Source organism: Hippichthys cyanospilos, chromosome 10, assembly GCF_059441005.1.
Source record: "Hippichthys cyanospilos isolate Australia breed blue-spotted pipefish chromosome 10, RoL_Hcya_1.0, whole genome shotgun sequence".
NCBI classification, from domain to species: Eukaryota; Metazoa; Chordata; class Actinopteri; order Syngnathiformes; family Syngnathidae; genus Hippichthys; species Hippichthys cyanospilos.
This window is the reverse complement of record NC_142378.1, coordinates 22,223,215-22,237,996: the sequence shown is the minus strand read 5'-3', so window position 1 is coordinate 22,237,996 and position 14,782 is coordinate 22,223,215.

Sequence of the window (14,782 nt, the reverse complement as noted above, 5' to 3'; positions counted from 1 at the left end):
TGTAATTTGACCCAGATGATCTGATCTTCTCACAATTTCACACATTGGAAGAAAATCTATTCCTGAAGACATTAACAAACATATATTCCAGTTTAAAGCTAGCGCCACCTAGTGGCTGCAAAAAATGTCATTAGTCGAAAGACTGGAGTCAATCCTGTTTGGTTTGACCTACAGCGATAAAACTTTTTAGGCACATGTAGGATTGTAAGACCGACAAAAAAGTCAATAGTAGTGATGTGCTAGGATGTACAGAATAATTGTTATGATTTTTTTTTATGTTCAATTTTGCCCCATTCTTAGACATTAGCTGGTCTAAAACTAGTGCCTTTTTCTCTTAAACGGTTCACCCCATTAACTTCTACATTGGCATGGACTATAAGCAGATATAGCGGCACAAATATGCCAAAAATTGTGAAGATCCCATGACTTGTAAGATGTGGGCGGAGCTTCAAATTTTTTTGAATATTTCCTTTGCCAAGAGTGACAAAAACCTTAATAACTCAGCTGTTTTAGCAGCAAACCATGTGAAACTTTGCAGGGACTTTAAAAGTCATGCCCTAATACAGCTATATGATAAACTTCCAAATCATTTACAGTGCCACCTAGTGGCGGACAAAAATCTCAGTTTTTTACACTTTCATGTGCTGTGCAATGCCTGTTTGACTAAATAACCTCAAAAGTGGTCAGAAAAGCTATGAGAGAGTGGAAAATGAGGGTTCTCAACTTTTATGACTTTTCCATAGAGGGCGTGGCCTCTATGCCAGCTCAAAGTCCGATTTCTCGCCAAAACGGTAAAAGTTGCTGTAATTGGACCTAGATGATCTGATATTTGCAAAACTTCGTATATGGGATGGGTGTCCAATGTGAAACACACGTACAAGTGTGGACACCTAATTTTTTATCATAGTACGAGCGCCACCTAGTTGCAGCAAAAAATATAGCAATTCCTTTACATTTTTACGTACTCTGCTGAGCTCCTTGAAGTGATCTCCCTTAAATAATGTCTGAAAAGCCATTGGCCACGCCTAATGCCTTCCACCAAATAGTACAATGTTTCGATAATGGGCGTGGCCTATATGACAGTGCAAAGTCACACAACTGTAACAATAAAAGCTGCAGTTATTCAACCCACACTATCCCACCTTTTCTAAATTTTACAAACTTGATAAGAGTTCTGCAGTGAAGTCAACTACAACTAATTTTTCATCGTTCATAGTCCTTGTTCATACCCCGACCTGTTCATACCCCAACGTGCACAGGTCTGCGAGGGCCCTTTATAGCTGCTTGCAGCTCTAGTTATTCTTATTATTAGGGCCCGAGCAGCTACCGCTGCGAGAGCCCTCTTGTTTTTCTCCAGATTATTATTATTATTATTATTATTATTATTATTATTATTTACTGTGCAGCGCTTTTCCATTTTTGAGGGCCTAAACATGCACGAAAAGTCACCAAAATTTGCACATTTGTCGGGCCCGGTGAAAAATTGGATATTTTTGTGTTTCCCAAAACAATGCTAAAAAAATGGCTCTGCAGCGCCACCTAAGGTTGAAAAAGTGCACCTGGTCCCGGCCCGTTTGACCTAGAGCTATGAAAATTTTTAGGCATATGTAGGACCTAGAGACCTACAAAAAAGTCAGCGCGAGCCATGTGCTCAGATGTACAGAAAAAGAGTTATGAATTTTTGAATGTGCATTTTTGGCCCATTTTTGCACGTTTGCAGGTCCCAAACTGCTCCTTGTTTCTCCTAAACGCTTTACTCAATCGCCTTCAAATTTGCTGTGGTATATAATTAGACATAGGGGCACAAGTGGGCAAAATTTGGTGCAGATCCGCTGACATATATGATAGGGGCGTGGCTTCAAATTATGTGTTCAATTTTTCCTTCGCCAAGAGGGACAAAAACCTTAATAACTTTGATGTACTAGCTTAAAAAAATCTAAAACTTCATAGACACATGGAAACTTATGTCTTTAACACCTTTAAAAAAAGTTTTTTTAAATACCTACTAGCGCCGCCTAGTGGTTACTTAAACTGTAATTTTTTACAGTTTCATGTATTGTGCTCAGTCTGTTTGAGTAAAACAAGTGAAAATTGGTCAGAATATCATTAAGACATGGAATATTAAGATTTTAAAATTTTATGACTTTTCGATAATGGGCGCGGTCTGCACGCCACTTCAAAGTCAGATGACTCGCCAAAACGAAAAAAGTGGCTGTAATCGGCCCCAAAATGGCCTTATGAGTGGAAAATAGCCTCTTACTCCCGGCCCATTTGACCTAGAGCTACAAAAGTTTGTAGCCTTATGTAGGACCTCGAGCCCTACAATAAAGTCAGCGCGAGCCATATGCTCAGATGTACAGAAAGAGAGTTATGAATTTTTGAATGTGCACTTTTGGCCCGTTTTTGCTCATTTGCAGGTCCCGAACTGCTCCTTTTTTCTCCCAAACGCTTGACCCGATCGACTTCAAATTTGCTATGATGTTTTATCTGACTGTGAGGCACAATTGTTCAAATTTTTGTGATGATCCGCCATCAAATATGTTGGGGGCGGGGCTTTATATTATGCCTTTGATGATTACTTTGCCACATGTGAAACAAACCTTTATAACTCAGCTTTACAAGCTTAGAAAAATCTGAAACTTCACAGACACATGGAGACTCAAGCCCTTAACACAAGTGTTTCAAAAAATCTTCAATTGCTTATAAGGCCATCTAGTGGCAAACAAAAATGTCAGTCTGATGTCTCGCCAAAACGAACAAAGTTGCTGTGTTTGGTCCCAGATGGTCTTATCTTTTCTAAACTTCATATGTTTGATGGGTTTCCAATGCGGAATACACCTATCAACGTATTTTTTGTTATAGTGCGAGCGCCACCTAGTGGCAGCCAAAAATATAGCATTTTTTAAACGTATTTATGTGTTTAGCTGAGCCCTTTGAAGAAATATCGCTGAAATTAAGTCTGAAAAGCCTCTAGACAGCCTTGCTGACCTCCACCAAATTTTACGAAGTTTCGATAATGGGCGTGGCCTCTACGTCCATTTTCCTTCCGAAGCTTTATTGGACCAATAAAAGCTGCTGTAATTTGACCCAGATGATCTGATCTTCTCACAATTTCACACATTGGAAGAAAATCTATTCCTGAAGACATTAACAAACATATATTCCAGTTTAAAGCTAGCGCCACCTAGTGGCTGCAAAAAATGTCATTAGTCGAAAGACTGGAGTCAATCCTGTTTGGTTTGACCTACAGCGATAAAACTTTTTAGGCACATGTAGGATTGTAAGACCGACAAAAAAGTCAATAGTAGTGATGTGCTAGGATGTACAGAATAATTGTTATGATTTTTTTTTATGTTCAATTTTGCCCCATTCTTAGACATTAGCTGGTCTAAAACTAGTGCCTTTTTCTCTTAAACGGTTCACCCCATTAACTTCTACATTGGCATGGACTATAAGCAGATATAGCGGCACAAATATGCCAAAAATTGTGAAGATCCCATGACTTGTAAGATGTGGGCGGAGCTTCAAATTTTTTTGAATATTTCCTTTGCCAAGAGTGACAAAAACCTTAATAACTCAGCTGTTTTAGCAGCAAACCATGTGAAACTTTGCAGGGACTTTAAAAGTCATGCCCTAATACAGCTATATGATAAACTTCCAAATCATTTACAGTGCCACCTAGTGGCGGACAAAAATCTCAGTTTTTTACACTTTCATGTGCTGTGCAATGCCTGTTTGACTAAATAACCTCAAAAGTGGTCAGAAAAGCTATGAGAGAGTGGAAAATGAGGGTTCTCAACTTTTATGACTTTTCCATAGAGGGCGTGGCCTCTATGCCAGCTCAAAGTCCGATTTCTCGCCAAAACGGTAAAAGTTGCTGTAATTGGACCTAGATGATCTGATATTTGCAAAACTTCGTATATGGGATGGGTGTCCAATGTGAAACACACGTACAAGTGTGGACACCTAATTTTTTATCATAGTACGAGCGCCACCTAGTTGCAGCAAAAAATATAGCAATTCCTTTACATTTTTACGTACTCTGCTGAGCTCCTTGAAGTGATCTCCCTTAAATAATGTCTGAAAAGCCATTGGCCACGCCTAATGCCTTCCACCAAATAGTACAATGTTTCGATAATGGGCGTGGCCTATATGACAGTGCAAAGTCACACAACTGTAACAATAAAAGCTGCAGTTATTCAACCCACACTATCCCACCTTTTCTAAATTTTACAAACTTGATAAGAGTTCTGCAGTGAAGTCAACTACAACTAATTTTTCATCGTTCATAGTCCTTGTTCATACCCCGACCTGTTCATACCCCAACGTGCACAGGTCTGCGAGGGCCCTTTATAGCTGCTTGCAGCTCTAGTTATTAGGGCCCGAGCAGCTACCGCTGCGAGAGCCCTCTTGTTTTTCTCCAGATTATTATTATTATTATTATTATTATTATTATTATTATTTACTGTGCAGCGCTTTTCCATTTTTGAGGGCCTAAACATGCACGAAAAGTCACCAAAATTTGCACATTTGTCGGGCCCGGTGAAAAATTGGATATTTTTGTGTTTCCCAAAACAATGCAAAAAAAATGGCTCTGCAGCGCCACCTAAGGTCGAAAAAGTGCACCTGGTCCCGGCCCGTTTGACCTAGAGCTATGAAAATTTTTAGGCATATGTAGGACCTAGAGACCTACAAAAAAGTCAGCGTGAGCCATGTGCTCAGATGTACAGAAAAAGAGTTATGAATTTTTGAATGTGCATTTTTGGCCCATTTTTGCACGTTTGCAGGTCCCAAACTGCTCCTTGTTTCTCCCAAACGCTTTACTCAATCGCCTTCAAATTTGCTGTGGTCCATATTCACACATAGGGGCACAATTGGGCAAAATTTGGTGCAGATCCGCTGACATATATGATAGGGGCGTGGCTTCAAATTATGTGTTCAATTTTTCCTTCGCCAAGAGTGACAAAAACCTTAATAACTTTGATGTACTAGCTTAAAAAAATCTAAAACTTCATAGACACATGGAAACTTATGTCTTTAACACCTTTAAAAAAAGTTTTTTTAAATACCTACTAGCGCCGCCTAGTGGTTGATTAAAATGTCATTTTTTACACTCTCATGTATTGTGCTCAGTCTGTTTGAGTAAAACAAATGAAAATTGGTCAGAATATCATTAAGACATAGAATATTAAGGTTTTAAAATTTTACGACTTTTCGATAATGGGCGTAGTCTGCACGCCACCTCAAAGTCAGATGACTCGCCAAAACGAAAAAAGTGGCTGTAATTGGCCCCAAAATGGCCTTATGAGTGGAAAATAGCCTCTCACTCCCGGCCCGTTTGACCTAGAGCTCCAAAAATTTGTAGCCTTATGTAGGACCTCGAGCCCTACAAAAAAGTCAGCGCGAGCCCTATGCTCAGATGTACAGAAAGAGAGTTATGAATTTTTGAATGTGCACTTTTGGTCCGTTTTTGCTCATTTGCAGGTCCCGAACTGCTCCTTTTTTCTCCCAAACGCTTGACCCGATCGACTTCAAATTTGCTGTGATGTTTTATCTGACTGTCAGGCACAATTGTTCAAATTTTTGTGATGATCCGCCATCAAATACGTTGGGGGCGGGGCTTTATATTATGCCTTTGATGATTACTTTGCCACATGTGAAACAAACCTTTATTACTCAGCTTTACAAGCTTAGAAAAATCTGAAACTTCACAGACACATGGAGACTCAAGCCCTTAACACAAGTGTTTAAAAAAATATTCAATTGCTTATAAGGCCATCTAGTGGCAAACAAAAATGTCAGTCTGATGTCTCGCCAAAACGAACAAAGTTGCTGTGTTTGGTCCCAGATGGTCTTATCTTTTCTAAACTTCATATATTTGATGGGTTTCCAATGCGGAATACACCTAACAACGTATTTTTTGTTATAGTGCGAGCGCCACCTAGTGGCAGCCAAAAATAGAGCATTTTTTAAACGTTTTTATGTGTTTAGCTGAGCCCTTTGAAGTAATATCGCTGAAATTAGGTCTGAAAAGCCTCTAGACAGCCCTGCTGACCTCCACCAAATTTTACGAAGTTTCGATAATGGGCGTGGCCTCTACGACCATTTTCATTCCGAAGCTTTATCTGTCCAGTAAAAGTTGCTCTAATTTGACCCAGATGATCTGATCTTCTCACAATTTCACACATTGGATGAAAATATTCTCCTGAACATATCGACAAAAATATATTCCAGTTTAAAGCTAGCGCCACCTAGTGGCTGCAAAAAATGTCATTAGTCGAAAGATTACAGTCAATCCTGTTTGGTTTGACCTACAGCTATGAAACTTTGTAGGCAAATGAAGGACTGCAAGACCTACAAAAAAGTCAATAAAAGTGATGTGCTAGGATGTACAGAAAAATTGTTAAGAATTTTTTTAATGTGCAGTTTTGTCCCATTCTTAGACATTAGCTGGTCTCAAACTAGTGCCTTTTTCTCTTAAACGATTCACCCCATTACCTTCAACTTTGGCATGAATCATTATCCAACTGAGGGGCACACATAGTCCAAATATCGTGAAGATCTCTTGACAGAAAAGATGGGGGCGGAGCTTCAAATTATGTTTGATACTTCCTTCGCCAAGAGTGACAAAAATGTTAATAACTCAGCTATGACAGCTTCAAACCATCTGAAACTTTCCTGGGACTTTAAAAGTCATGCAATAATACAGCTATGTGATAAACTTTCAAATCATTTACAGCGCCACCCAGTGGCGGACAAAAATCTCATTTTTTATACTTTTATGTACTGTGAAATGCCTGTTTGACTAAATGAACTAAAAAATGGTCAGAAAAGCTATGACACATTGGAACATTAAGGTTCTCAACTTTTATGACTTTTCATTAAAGGGCGTGGCCTCTATGCAAACTCAAAGTCTAATGTCTCCCCAAAACGGTGAAAGTTGCTGTAATTGGACCTAGATGATCTGATGTTTGCAAAACTTCATATATGGGATGGGAGTCCAATGTGAAACACACCTACAAGCCTATTTTTTATCATAGTACGAGCGCCACCTAGTGGCAGCAAAAAAAATAGCAAATCCTTAATTTTTTATGTACTCTGCTGAGCCCCTTAAAGTGATATCCTTAAAATGTTTTCTGAAAAGCCAGTGGCCATGCCTTATGCCCCCCACATATGAGTACAATGTTTCGACAGTGGGTGTGGCCTATATGGCATTGAAAGTCACTAAATTGGAACAATAAAAGCTGCAGTAACTCCACACACATTTTCCCACCTTGTCTAAATTTTACATATTTGGTAAGAGTCCTGCACTGAAGTCATCTACAACTACTTTTTCATCGTTCATAGTCCTTGTTCATACCCCGACCTGTTCATACCCAACGTGCACAGGACTGCGAGGGCCCTTTATAGCTGCTTGCAGCTCTAGTTCTTATTATTATTAGGGCCCGAGCAGCTACCGCTGCGAGAGCCCTCTTGTTTTTCACCGGATTATTATTATTATTATTATTATTATTATTATTATTATTATTATTATTATTATTTACTGTGCAGCGCTTTTCCATTTTTGAGGGCCTAAACATGCACGAAAAGTCACCAAAATTTGCACATTTGTCGGGCCCGGTGAAAAATTGGATATTTTTGTGTTTCTCAAAAGAATGCAAAAAAAATTGCTCTGCAGCGCCACCTAAGGTTGAAAAAGTGCACCTGGTCCCGGCCCGTTTGACCTAGAGCTACGAAAATTTTTAGGCATATGAAGGGCCAAGAGACCTACAAAAAAGTCAGCGCGAGCCATGTGCTCAGATGTACAGAAAAAGAGTTATGAATTTTTGAATGTGCATTTTTGGCCCATTTTTGCACGTTTGCAGGTCCCAAACTGCTCCTTCTTTCTCCTAAACGCTCTACTCAATCGCCTTCAAATTTGCTGTGGTTCATATTCACACATAGGGGCACAAGTGGGCAAAATTTGGTGCAGATCCGCTGACATATATGATAGGGGCGCGGCTTCAAATTATGTGTTCAATTTTTCCTTCGCCAAGAGGGACAAAAACCTTAATAACTTTGATGTACTAGCTTAAAAAAATCTAAAACTTCATAGACACATGGAAACTTATGTCTTTAACACCTTTAAAAAAAGTTTTTTTAAATACCTACTAGCGCCGCCTAGTGGTTGATTAACATGTCATTTTTTACACTTTCATGTATTGTGCTCAGTCTGTTTGAGTAAAATAAGTGAAAATTGGTCAGAATATCATTAAGACACGGAATATTAAGATTTTAAAATTTTATGACTTTTCGATAATGGGCGTGGTCTGCACGCCACTTCAAAGTCAGATGACTCGCCAAAACGAAAAAAGTGGCTGTAATTGGCCCCAAAATGGCCTTATGAGTGGAAAATAGCCTCTCACTCCCGGCTCGTTTGACCTACAGCTACAAAAATTTGTAGCCTTATGTAGGACCTCGAGCCCTACAAAAAAGTCAGCGCGAGCCATATGCTCAGATGTACAGAAAGAGAGTTATGAATTTTTGAATGTGCACTTTTGGCCCGTTTTTGTTCATTTGCAGGTCCCGAGCTGCTCCTTTTTTCTCCCAAACGCTTGACCCGATCGACTTCAAATTTGCTGTGATGTTTTATCTGACTGTGAGGCAAAATTGTTCAAATTTTCGTGACAATCCGCAATCAAATATGTTAAGGGCGGGGCTTCATATTATGCCTTTGACGTTTACTTTGCCACATGTGAAACAAACCTTTATAACTCAGCTTTCTAAGCTTGGAAAAATCTGAAACTTCACAGACACATGAATACTCAAGCCCTTAACACATGTTTTAAAAAAAATCTTCAATTGCTTATAAAGCCACCTAGTGGCAAACAAAAATGTCAGTCTGATGTCTCGCGAAAACGAACAAAGTTGCTGTATTTGGACCCAGATGGTCTTATCTTTTCTAAACTTCATATATTTAATGGGTTTCCAATGCGGAATACACCTATCAACGTATTTTTTGTTATAGTGCGAGCGCCACCTAGTGGCAGCCAAAAATATAGCATTTTTTAAACGTTTTTAAGTGTTTAGCTGAGCCCTTTGAAATAATATCGCTGAAATTAAGTCTGAAATGCCTCTAGACAGCCTTGCTGACCTCCACAAAATTTTACGAAGTTTCGATAATGGCCGTGGCCTCTATGACCATTTTCATTCCGAAGCTTTATCTGTCCAGTAAAAGTTGCTGTAATTTGACCCAGATGCTCTGATCTTCTCACAATTTCACACATTGGATGAAAATATTCTCCTGAACATATCGACAAAAATATATTCCAGTTTAAAGCTAGCGCCACCTAGTGGCTGCAAAAAATGTCATTAGTCGAAAGATTACAGTCAATCCTGTTTGGTTTGACCTACAGCTATGAAACTTTGTAGGCAAATGAAGGACTGCAAGGCCTACAAAAAAGTCAATAGAAGTGATGTGCTAGGATGTACAGAAAAATTGTTAAGAATTTTTTTAATGTGCAGTTTTGTCCCATTCTTAGACATTAGCTGGTCTCAAACTAGTGCCTTTTTCTCTTAAACGATTCACCCCATTACCTTCAACTTTGGCATGAATCATTATCCAACTGAGGGGCACACATAGTCCAAATATCGTGAAGATCTCTTGACATAAAAGATGGGGGCGGAGCTTCAAATTATGTTTAATACTTCCTTTGCCAAGAGTGACAAAAATCTTAATAACTCAGCTATGACAGCTTCAAACCATCTGAAACTTTCCTGGGCCTTTAAAAGTAATGCAATAATACAGCTATGTGATAAACTTTCAAATCATTTACAGCGCCACCAAGTGGCGGACAAAAAACTCATTTTTTATACTTTTATGTACTGTGAAATGCCTGTTTGACTAAATGAACTAAAAAATGGTCAGAAAAGCTATGACACATTGGAACATTAAGGTTCTCAACTTTTATGACTTTTCATTAAAGGGCGTGGCCTCTATGCAAACTCAAAGTCTGATGTCTCCCCAAAACGGTGAAAGTTGCTGTAATTGGACCTAGATGATCTGATGTTTGCAAAACTTCATATATGGGATGGGAGTCCAATGTGAAACACACCTACAAGCCTATTTTTTATCATAGTACGAGCGCCACCTAGTGGCAGCAAAAAATATAGCAAATCCTTAATGTTTTTATGTACTCTGCTGAGCCCCTTGAAGTGATATCCCTTAAATGTTTTCTGAAAAGCCAGTGGCCATGCCTTATGCCCTCCACAAATCAGTACGATGTTTCGACAGTGGGTGTGGCCTATATGGCATTGAAAGTCACAAAATTGGAACAATAAAAGCTGCAGTAACTCCACCCACATTGTCCCACCTTGTCTAAATATTACATATTTGGTAAGAGTCCTGCACTGAAGTCATCTACAACTACTATTTCATTGTTCATAGTCCTTGTTCATACCCCGACCTGTTCATACCCCAACGTGCACAGGTCTGCGAGGGCCCTTTATAGCTGCTTGCAGCTCTAGTTATTATTATTATTTACTGTGCAGCGCTTTTCCATTTTTGAGGGCCTAAACATGCACGAAAAGTCACCAAAATTTGCACATTTGTCGGGCCCGGTGAAATATTGGATATTTTTGTGTTTCCCAAAACAATGCTAAAAACATGGCTCTGCAGCGCCACCTAAGGTTGAAAAAGTGCACCTGGTCCCGGCCCGTTTGACCTAGAGCTATGAAAATTTTTAGGCATATGTAGGACCTAGAGACCTACAAAAAAGTCAGCGCGAGCCATGTGCTCAGATGTACAGAAAAAGAGTTATGAATTTTTGAATGTGCATTTTTGGCCCATTTTTGCACGTTTGCAGGTCCCAAACTGCTCCTTGTTTCTCCTAAACGCTTTACTCAATCACCTTCAAATTTGCTGTGGTCCATATTCACACATAGGGGCACAAGTGGGCAAAATTTAGTGCAGATCCGCTGACATATATGATAGGGGCGTGGCTTCAAATTATGTGTTCAATTTTTCCTTCGCCAAGAGTGACATAAACCTTAATAACTTTGTTGTACTAGCTTAAAAAAATCTAAAACTTCATAGGTACATGAAAACTTATGTCTTTAACACCTTTGAAAAAAGTTTTTTTAAATACCTACTAGCGCCGCCTAGTGGTTGATTAAAATGTTATTTTTTACACTTTCATGTATTGTGCACAGTCTGTTTGAGTAAAACAAATGAAAATTGGTCAGAATATCATTAAGACATGGAATATTAAGGTTTTAAAATTTTACGACATTTCGATAATGGGCGTAGTCTGCACGCCACCTCAAAGTCAGATGACTCGCCAAAACGAAAAAAGTGGCTGTAATTGGCCCCAAAATGGCCTTATGAGTGGAAAATAGCCTCTCACTCCCGGCCCGTTTGACCTAGAGCTCCAAAAATTTGTAGCCTTATGTAGGGCCTCGAGCCCTACAAAAAAGTCAGCGCGAGCCATATGCTCAGATGTACAGAAAGAGAGTTATGAATTTTTGAATGTTAACTATTGGCCCGTTTTTGCTCATTTGCAGGTCCCGAACTGCTCCTTTTTTCTCCCAAACCCTTGACCCGATCGCCTTCAAATTTGCTGTGATGTTTTATCTGACTGTGAGGCACAATTGTTCAAATTTTTGTGACGATCCGCCAACAAATATGTTGGGGCCGGGCTTTATATTATGCCTTTGATGATTACTTTGCCACATGTGAAACAAACCTTTATAACTCAGCTTTACAAGCTTGGAAAAATCTGAAACTTCACAGACACATGGAAACTTAAGCCCTTAACACAAGTGTTTAAAAAATTCTTCAATTGCTTATAAGGCCATCTAGTGGCAAACAAAAATGTCAGTCTGATGTCTCGCCAAAACGAACAAAGTTGCTGTGTTTGGTCCCAGATAGTCTTATCTTTTCTAAACTTCATATATTTAATGAGTTCCCAATGCGGAATACACCTATCAACGTATTTTTTGTTATAGTGCGTGTGCCACCTAGTGGCAGCCAAAAATATAGCATTTTTTAAACGTTTTTATGTGTTTAGCTGAGCCCTTTGAAGTAATATCGCTGAAATTAAGTCTGAAAAGCCTCTAGACAGCCCTGCTGACCTCCACCAAATTTTACGAAGTTTCGATAATGGGCGTGGCCTCTACGACCATTTTCATTCCAAAGCTTTATCTGTCCAGTAAAATTTGCTGTAATTTGACCCAGATGATCTGATCTTCTCACAATTTCACACATTGCATGAAAATATTCTCCTGAACATATCGAAAAAAATATATTCCAGTTTAAAGCTAGCGCCACCTAGTGGCTGCAAAAAATGTCATTAGTCGAAAGATTACAAACAATCCTGTTTGGTTTGACCTACAGCTATGAAACTTTGTAGGCAAATAAAGGACTGTAAGACCTACAAAAAAGTCCATAGAAAAGATGTGCTAGGATGTACAGAAAAATTGTTATGAATTTTTTTAATGTGCAGTTTTGTCCCATTCTTAGACGTTAGCTGGTCTCAAACTAGTGTCTTTTTCTCTTAAAGGATTCACCCCATTACCTTCAACTTTGGCATGAATCATTATCCAACTGAGGGCCACACATAGTCCAAATATCGTGAAGATCTCTTAACATAAAAGATGCGGCCGGAGCTTCAAATTATGTTTAATACTTCCTTCGCCAAGAGTGACAAAAATCTTAATAACTCAGCTATGACAGCTTCAAACCATCTGAAACTCTTCTGGGCCTTTAAAAGTAATGCAATAATACAGCTATGTGATAAACTTTCAAATCATTTACAGCGCCACCCAGTGGCGGACAAAAATCTCATTTTTTATACTTTTATGTACTGTGAAATGCCTGTTTGACTAAATGAACTAAAAAATGGTCAGAAAAGCTATGACACATTGGAACATTAAGGTTCTCAACTTTTATGACTTTTCATTAAAGGGCGTGGCCTCTATGCAAACTCAAAGTCTGATGTCTCCCCAAAACGGTAAAAGTTGCTGTAATTGGACCTAGATGATCTGATGTTTGCAAAACTTCATATATGGGACCGGAGTCCAATGTGAAACACACCTACAAGCCTATTTTTTATCATAGTACGAGCGCCACCTAATGGCTGCAAAAAATATAGAAAATCCTTAACGTTTTTATGTACTCTGCTGAGCCCCTTGAAGTGATATCCCTTAAATGTTTTCTGAAAAGCCAGTGGCCATGCCTTATGCCCTCCACAAATCAGTACGATGTTTCGACAGTGGCTGTGGCCTATATGGCATTGAAAGTCACAAAATTGGAACAATAAAAGCTGCAGTAACTCCACCCACATTGTCCCACCTTGTCTAAATTTTACATATTTGGTAATAGTCCTGCACTGAAGTCATCTACAACTACTTTTTCATCGTTCATAGTCCTTGTTCATACCCCGACCTGTTCATACCCCAACGTGCACAGGTCTGCGAGGGCCCTTTATAGCTGCTTGCAGCTCTAGTTATTATTATTATTTACTGTGCAGCGCTTTTCCATTTTTGAGGGCCTAAACATGCACGAAAAGTCACCAAAATTTGCACATTTGTCAGGCCCGGTGAAAAATTGGATATTTTTGTGTTTCCCAAAACAATGCAAAAAAAATGGCTCTGCAGCGCCACCTAAGGTCGAAAAAGTGCACCTGGTCCCGGCCCGTTTGACCTAGAGCTATGAAAATTTTTAGGCATATGTAGGACCTAGAGACCTACAAAAAAGTCAGCGCGAGCCATGTGCTCAGATGTACAGAAAAAGAGTTATGAATTTTTGAATGTGCATTTTTGGCCCATTTTTGCACGTTTGCAGGTCCCAAACTGCTCCTTGTTTCTCCCAAACGCTTTAGTCAATCGCCTTCAAATTTGCTGTGGTCCATATTCACACATAGGGGCACAATTGGGCAAAATTTGGTGCAGATCCGCTGACATATATGATAGGGGCGTGGCTTCAAATTATGTGTTCAATTTTTCCTTCGCCAAGAGTGACAAAAACCTTAATAACTTTGATGTACTAGCTTAAAAAAATCTAAAACTTCATAGACACATGGAAACTTATATCTTTAACACCTTTAAAAAAAGTTTTTTTAAATACCTACTAGCGCCGCCTATTGGTTGATTAAAATGTCATTTTTTACACTTTCATGTATTGTGCTCAGTCTGTTTGAGTAAAACAAATGAAAATTGGTCAGAATATCATTAAGACATGGAATATTAAGGTTTTAAAATTTTACGACTTTTCGATAATGGGCGTAGTCTGCACGCCACCTCAAAGTCAGATGACTCGCCAAAACGAAAAAAGTGGCTGTAATTGGCCCCAAAATGGCCTTATGAGTGGAAAATAGCCTCTCACTCCCGGCCCGTTTGACCTAGAGCTCCAAAAATTTGTAGCCTTATGTAGGACCTCGAGCCCTACAAAAAAGTCAGCGCGAGCCATGTGCTCAGATGTACAGAAAGAGAGTTATGAATTTTTGAATGTGCACTTTTGGCCCGTTTTTGCTCATTTGCAGGTCCCGAACTGCTCCTTTTTTCTCCCAAACGCTTGACACGATCGACTTCAAATTTGCTGTGATGTTTAATCTGACTGTGAGGCACAATTGTTCAAATTTTTGTGATGATCCGCCATCAAATATGTTGGGGGCGGGGCTTTATAGTATGCCTTTGATGATTACTTTGCCACATGTGAAACAAACCTTTATAACTCAGCTTTCCAAGCTTGAAAAAATCTGAAACTTCACAGACACATGAAGACTCAAGCCCTTAACACATTTGT